This window comes from Mesocricetus auratus, unplaced genomic scaffold (assembly GCF_017639785.1).
Source record: "Mesocricetus auratus isolate SY011 unplaced genomic scaffold, BCM_Maur_2.0 Super-Scaffold_100037, whole genome shotgun sequence".
Lineage (NCBI taxonomy): Eukaryota > Metazoa > Chordata > Mammalia > Rodentia > Cricetidae > Mesocricetus > Mesocricetus auratus.
The window spans coordinates 12,338,994-12,347,419 of NW_024429215.1; positions in this window are offsets into that span (position 1 = coordinate 12,338,994).

Genomic DNA, 8,426 nt, shown 5'->3' on the forward strand with positions numbered 1-8,426 from the left:
CTGTTACTCTTTCCTCTCTCCTTCAGCTCCTGTCTCTGTAGTTTTGTTTCTCCCCTCCCTTTTCCATTTTTATGATCCCTTTCCCTAATAAAAAACCCATCTTGTTGTCACATGGTGTCTTTCTCTTGAGTGCTGCTTTCTTCAATTGCAACAGCTTTTGTTAAATGCAAAATCTTTGCCAGACTGGCTCCTCTTTTACCATTAACCACCAGTGGATACGATCTGTCAATTAAAAGGATTTGTGTTTATTAAACATGTAAGTGTTTAGAATAATTTATTCTTTAAAAGCCACATGAATTCTAGAAGAGCAATACCTCCAGCCTTGCAGAAAATGTTTCTAAGTTAAACTTTCTGCTATAGGGTCAGGTATGTCACATCCCACTTCATTGTGCCCCAAGACAAAGGCCTTCTTCTTCTGATTAAGCAAATAAAAAGCTTACATTAAAAAACTCTACCACCGCTTTCCCAGTGCTTAAGTTGAGTAGGGTACTACTCAAAGCCCCAACTCCCTGCATCCCCTGGCTCCATCTCCCTTGGTGTTTCTGCGCCTAGAGCAGACCTGTCCCCCACCCAGAAGGATTGCCCTGAATCTGTCCACACCTCAGTCTTCAGTGTCTACAGGTCCTTTCCCAGCTCTTAAGGTGCTTAAGGAGAGTGGGGGCCCTGGTCTGAGCCCCAACTCCCTTCAACTCCAGCTCCATCTCCCTGGGTGTTTCTGCACCTAGAGAAGACCTGCATCCCCCAGAAGGGTCATGCTACACATCAGTTGTCAGTGTCTTCTGGTCCTTTCCTAGTTCTTATGTGCTTGAGTTGAGTAGGGGCCCATCTCCGAGCCCCAACTCCCTGCATCCCCCTGCCTCCATCTACCTGCATGTTTTTGTGCCAAGAGAGGACCTGCCCCCCAAAAGGATTGCCCTGAATCTGCACACACCTCAGTCTTCAGTGTCTTCTGGTCCTTTCTGGGGGCTTAAGGTGAGTGGGGGCCCTGCTCTGAGCCCCAACTCCCTACATACCCTGGCGCCGTCTCCCTGTGACTAGACAGGACCTGCCCACCCCTGAAAAGGATCACCCTGAATCTGTCCACACCTCCGTCTTCAGTGTCTCCCAGTCCTTTCCCAGTGCTTAAGTGTCTACAGGTCATTTCCTGGCTCTTAAGGTGCTTAGAGTGTCCCAGACCCACCTGCACCCATTGAAGTATTGGAAATGCTTGAACACATGAGAAAAGATCCTTAGACACAAACTCACCAGGAGAGGAAGAGACCCCACGAGCTCCCACTGAAAGAAAGAATGGGAAGAAGGCAATATAAAAACACAGCTAAGAACAAAGGAACCAGTATGACACCACCAGAGTCTAGAAACTCTACACCAGCAACACCTGAACATAGCAACACAGATGAAACAGAAAAGAATCACCTTCAAAACAACCTCTGGAAAGTGATAGAGGTGATCAAAGATGATAGGAGAAAATCCCTTAAAGAAATGGAAGAAAACACAAACCAAAAAAATGCAAGAAATCAACAAATCTCTTAAGGAAAGCCAAGAAAAAAAAAAACAATCGAACACATGAAGGAAAAAATTCAAACAGTTAAAGACCTGAAAACTGAAATGGAGACAAAAAGAAAAGTACATGCTGGAAACTGAGAGGCTGAAAAAACAATCAGGAACTACAGAACAAGCATAACTAACAGAATACAAGAGATGGAAGACAGAATCTTGTGCTCTGAAGATAAACTAGAGTAAATAGACTCATCGACAAAAGAAAGTCTAAAATCCAACAAATCCTTAACACAAAATATTGAGGAAATATAGGACACCGTGAAAAGGCCAAATATAAGAATAATAGGTATAGAAGAAGGTGAAGAAGCCCAGCTCAATGATACAGAAAACATATTCAACAAAATCATAGAAGAACATTTTCCCAACCTGAAGAAGGAGATGCCTAAGAAATTGCAAGAAAGCTTACTGAATACCAAATAGACTGGACCAAAAAAAAAGTTCACTCACCACATAATAATCAAAATGCCAAATATACAGAATAAAGAATGAAAATTAAAAGCAGCAAAGGATAAATGCCAAGTAACATATAAAGGCAAAGCTATACGAATTACACCTGACTTCTCCATGGAAACTATGAAAGCCGGAAGGTCCTGGATAGATGTTCTACAAACACTAAGAGACCACAGATCCCAGCACAGACTACTATTCCCAGCAAAAGTCTCAATCACTACGCAACATGTATCCACAAATCCAGCACTACAGAAAGTTGTAGAAGGAAAACTCTGACCCAAGGAAGTTAACTATACTCAAAATAACATGGGCAATAGATAATCTAACTTAACCAGAAATCAGAAATAGGAGAAAAAGTCACACATAAAACCACCACCAAGAACGGATCCAAAGCAAACAAGAGTCAACAATCAATGGTCATTAATAACCTTGAATATGAATGGTCTTAACTCACCTATAAAAATACACAGGCTAACAGAATGGATATGAGGACAGAATCCATCCTTCTGCTGCATACAGGAAATACACCTCAATTTCAAAGACAGATGCTACCTCAAGGTTAAGTGTTGGGAAAAGACTTTCCAATCAAATGGACATAAGAAGCAAGTGGGTGTAACTATCCTTACATCTAACAAAATAGACTTCAAACCAAAATTATCAAAAGAGCTGAAAATGACATTTCATATTCATCATAGGAAAAATCCATCAGGAACATGTCTCAGTTCTGAACATATATGTCCCAAATATAAAGGCACCCATGTTCATAATAGAAACATTACTACAACTCAAATCACACCGTAAACCCCACACACTTATAGTGGGAGACTTCAACACTCCACTCTCACCACTGGACTGGTCCAACAGACAGAAACTTAACAATGAAACAAAAGTTATCACCCAATTGGGTTTAACAGACATCTATAGAACATTCCACCCAAACATAACAGAATATACCTTCCTGTAGCACCACATGAAACCTTCTCTAAAATCAACCACATTCTTGGAAGTAAAACAAAGCTGAACAGATACCAAAAATTGGAATAACGCCCTGTACACTTTCGGACCATCATGGCTTAAAATTAGAATTCACCATCAACACAGACTGCAGAAACCTCATGGAAACTCATATCACCCCTGGGTAAAAGAAGAAATAAAGAAAGAAATAAAAGACTTCCTAGAATACAATGAAAATGAAGGCACAACATACCCAAACATTTGGGATACTTTGAAAGCAGTTCAAAGAGGAAATTCATAGCACTATGATCCCACATGAAGAAATTGGAGAACTGCCACACTAGAGATTTAACAGAACACCTGAAAGCTCTAGAACAAAAAGAAGCAAACTCACCCACGAGGAGTAGATGCCAGTAAATAAACAAACTGAGAGCTGAAATCAATGAAATAGAAACAAAGAAAACAATACAAAGAATCAATGATATAAAGAATTGATTCTTTGAGAAAACCAACAAGATAGACAAACCTCTATCAAACATAAACAAAAGACAGAGAGAGAGCATGCTAATTAACAAAATTAGAAATGAAAAAGGGCTCATAACAACAGACACTGGGGAAATCCAAAGAATCATCAGGTCATAATTTGAAAATCTGTACTCAACTGAATTGGAACATCTGAAGGAAATGGATGATTTTCTGGATAGATATCACTTACCAACATTAAATCAAGAAGAGATAAACAATTTAAACATATCTATATCCTCTAAAGAAATAGAAGTAAGGCTGTGTGGTGGTGGCGCATGCCTTTAATCCCAGCACTCGGGAGGCAGAGGCAGGTGGATCTCTGTGAGTTTGAGGCCAGGCTGTACTGACAGCCTCCAAAACAATACAGAGAAACTCTGTCTTGTAAAAAAAAAAAAAAGAAATAGAAGGAGCCATAAAAAGTCTTCCAACCTAGAAAAGTCCAGGGCCAGATGGTTTTCCATGTGGAATTCTATCAAAAATTCAAGGAAGAGCTAATACCAATGCTCGTTAAATTGTTCCACACAATAGAAGCAGAAGTATCACTGCCAAATTCTTTTTACGAGGCTACAATTTCATTAGTACACAAACCACAAAAAGACACAATCAAGATATGGAATTACAGACCAATCTCCCTCATGAACATTGACACAGAAATACTCAATAAAATGCTGGCAATTTGAATCCAAGAACACATAAGAAAAATCATCTACCATGATCAAGTAAGCTTCATCCCAGGGATACAGGAATGGTTCAACATATGAAAATCCATCAATGTAAACCACCATATAAATAATATGAAAAAGGAAAACCACATGATCATCTCAGCATGATGCTGAAAAAGCCTTTGACAAAATCCAACACCCCTTCATGATAAAGGTCTTGGAGAGATCAGGAATAACAGGAACATACGTAAACATAATAAAAGCAATCTACTGCAAACCAACAGCCAGCATCAAACTAAATGGAGAGAAACTAAAGTTGATTCCTCTAAAATCAGAAACAAGAAAAGGGGTCCACTCTCTCCATATCTCTTCAATATTGTACTTGAAGTTCTAGCTAGAGCAATAAGACAACAAAAGGAGAGCAAGGGAATATGAATTGGAAAGGAAGAAATCAAACTTACAATATTGGAAGATGATATGATTGTCTATATAAGTGAACCAATGAATTCTGCCAGGAAACTCCTACAGCTGACAAACACCTTCAGAAAGTGGCAGGATACAAAATTAACTAAAAAAACAATCAGTAGCCCTACTATATATAGACAATAAAGGGGAGGAGAAAGAATTCAGAGAAACATCACCCTTTACAATAGCCACAAACACCATAAAATATCTTGTGGTAGCTCTAACAAAACAGGTGAAAGACCAGTATAACAAGAACTTGGAGTCTTTAAAGAAAGAAATTAAAGAAGATTACAGAAAATGGAAAGATCTCCCATGCTCTTGGATAGGTGGGATCTATGTAGTAAAAATGGCAACATTACAAAAGCAATCTAAACATTCAATGCAGTCCCTATCAAAATAACAGCACACTTTTTCACTGACCTCAAAAGGACAATCCTCAACTTTATACGGAAAAACAAAAGACCCAGGATAGCCAAGGCAATCCTGTACAATAAATGAACTTACAGAGGCATCACCACCCCTGACTTAAACTGTATTTTAGAGCTATAGTCCTGAAAACAGCTTAGCATTGACACAAAAGCAGACAGATAGACCAATTTAATCAAATCAAAGACCCTGATATCAACCCACACACCTTTGAACACTTGATCTTTGACAGAGAAGCTAAAACTATACAATGGAAACAAGAAAGCATCTTCAACAAATGGTGCTGGAGTAACTGGATGCGGGAATGTAAAAGACAATAGATAGATCCATATCTATCACCTCACCACCATGCACAAAACTTAAGTCCAAATGGATCAATGATCTCAATATCAATTCAGCTAAACTGAATCACTTAGAGGACAAAGTTTGAAGTACCCTTGAATGAATTGGTACAGGAGATGGTTTCCTTAACATAACACCAGTAGCACAGACACTGAGATCCACAATTAGTAAATGGGACCTCCTGAAACTGAGGATCTTCTGCAGGGCAAAGGACACAGTAAACAAAACAAAACAACAGCACACAGAATGGGAAAAGATATTCACAAAGCCCACATCTGACAGAGGGCTGATCTCCAAAATTTAAAAAGAACTCAAGGAGCAAGTCTCCAGAACACCAAAGGATACAATTAAAAAATGGGGGTACAGAACTAAATAGAGAATTTTTAACAGAGGAGTGCAAAATGGCCAAGAGACACCTGAGAAAGTGCTCAACATCTTAGCCATTAGGGAAATGAAAATCAAAACAACTCTGAGATACAATCTCACTCCTGTCAGAATGGCTAAAATAAAAAACACTAATGACAGTTTATGTTGGAGAGGATGTGGAGAAAGGGGTACACTCCTCCACTGCTGGTGGGAATGCCAACTTGTTCAGAAATGTTGGAGATCAGTATGGAGATTCCTTAGAAAAATGGAAATCATTCTACCACAACATCCAGCAATTCCACTCTTAGGCATATACCCAAATGATATACCCTCATGCAATAAGGACATCTGCTCAACTATGTTCATAGCAGCATTATTTGTAATAGCCAGAACATGGAGAGAACATAGATGCCCCTCAACTGAAGAGAGGATACAAAAATGTGGTACACTTACACGACAAAGTATTACTCAGCAAAAAAAAATGGAATCTTGAAATACTCAGGTAAATGGATGGCACTAGAAGAAACCATCCTGAGTGAGATTATCCAGTCACAAAAACACAAACATGGTATGTACTCACTAATATATGGATTTTAGAATGGAGGAGGTCATTGCCAGTGCACAATCCCACTGCTAGAGAGTCTGTGGTGCAGGGAGGACCCTAAGAGAGATATGCATGATAACCCGGAGAAGTGTTATGGGATGCTATCCTAATTAGATTGGGGAGGGGGAGAAGTTGAGGGTGGAAGTTGATGGGAGAAACAGAGGGAGAGAAGAGGAGGAGAGAGGATGACACGGGAGAGCAGGAAGGTTGAGGAGAAATGGATGGGACATACCATAAAAGAGGAAGCCATTATAAGTTGGAGGAGATATCTGGCACTAGTGATATCTTCACAGACCTACCGAATGACACCAACTGGTATTAAGGCTAGCTTAAATGCCCTCCCATGATGGTGAGAATGATTACTGCCTTATATGCCATCCTAGAACTCTCATCTAGTGGCTGATGGAGATGGAGGGAGACACTCAGAGCTGTGAAATGAATTGAACTCCTGGAAGCCACTTGCAAAGAGGAGTGATGACCAAGGGAATCGGGGTCAGGCTTGCAAGTCCCACAGGGGCAGCATACCTAAACAAGAGGTATCACATGGACCCCAGACTGATGATTGTTGGTCCAGCATGTGACTGAAACATACATTCGCCCAGTGAACCTGGGTGACAGAGTGGCAATCTGTTGGACCTTGGAGAGTGGAGCAGTATTTATTCCTAACATACAGAGAGACTCTGGGAACTCATTCCATGTCGAGGGATGCTTTCTCAGCCTGGACACATGGGGAAGAACCTGGACAATTCCTGGGATGATGTGACTATGGAAATCCTCATGGAGGCCCTTGTCCTCCCTGGGGAGTGGAGGGGGATGGAGTGGGGGTGAGGGGTTGGGAGGACTGGGCTTGTGGTGGAGGAGGGGAGGGAGAGGAACTGAAAGGGACATGCATAAAACGTTAAATTAAAATATGGAAAAAATAAATAAATAACGTAACTCCCATGGAAAAAATCTCAACCACCAGTAACCTTTGAAAATACTTATTTGAGTCATGTAGTCAATTGTCCATTTCATTAACAGGAAAAGGATTTGGGTATGGAGCACAGCTTCTACATTCAAACCAGAATAGGACAGATAATTTATTGTATATAATGTAGTGGGAAACATGGTAGGAAAACAACTGCCTTAGTCACCATCATGAAATAGTAACTGATTGGGACAGGATAACTGATTTTGTAATTTCCCAGGATGTATTGATCCATGTCATGTGAGTGAATGACGGCCAGATTTGGGTGTACAATTTGGGAAGTTTAGTTTAAATCACAGAATACATAATTTCCAACAAAGAAATTCTCCTATGGGCATATATTCAATACAGCTAGTTATGGTTAAGTTATATCCATCAGCTGTTGCTGTATGTGTCATGTCACAGATTTTAGCAGGTATCATTGCATATAGTGGCATTGTAAAATAATATCTTATTCAAGTAATTTCCTCTACCAGGGAGTTGTTTTCTCCATTTTAAAGAATGTACAGACCTGTGGTTTTTAAATTACCTTTATCTTTTTAAAAACAATGATTTGTTTCACTTTTAAAATTTGATTTTCCTTAAACACATCATTGTTTTGATCTATTTTTTTCTCTTTCCTACTGTTTCCAGGTCATTATTAATATGTTTCCATTTATAGCAAGTGCTGTTGAATATTCTGTCTCCTGATGTGTAGGATTCCCTCACACTATGAAGCTAAAAACGGCTTTGAACATCTAAGCCTGCTTTTATTGACCAGTGCTGGAAAGCATGTCATGCAAATGCCTCAAGCCTAGTCCTTAACTGGACACTAAGAAGGAAAAATAGACCAGCAAATGAATGTCTTCCAACTTCTCTAGATTTTATTGAAAACTTACAAATTGAGAGGGACCCATGAAAGAACTTCATTCATTGTCTACCTTTAAAGCAGTTGGAGATACAGCACAGAAAGGGATGGGCAAGGAGGAGCAGGAAAACTTTCCTTCTTTGACTGTAGCTCACATTAGAGATAAATACAGAAGTAATCAAATTTATATTATTAAATGTTTATAATGGCCATTTCTTGCATTCACATAACAGGGGATCAAGAATCTGGATAAAGAACTGA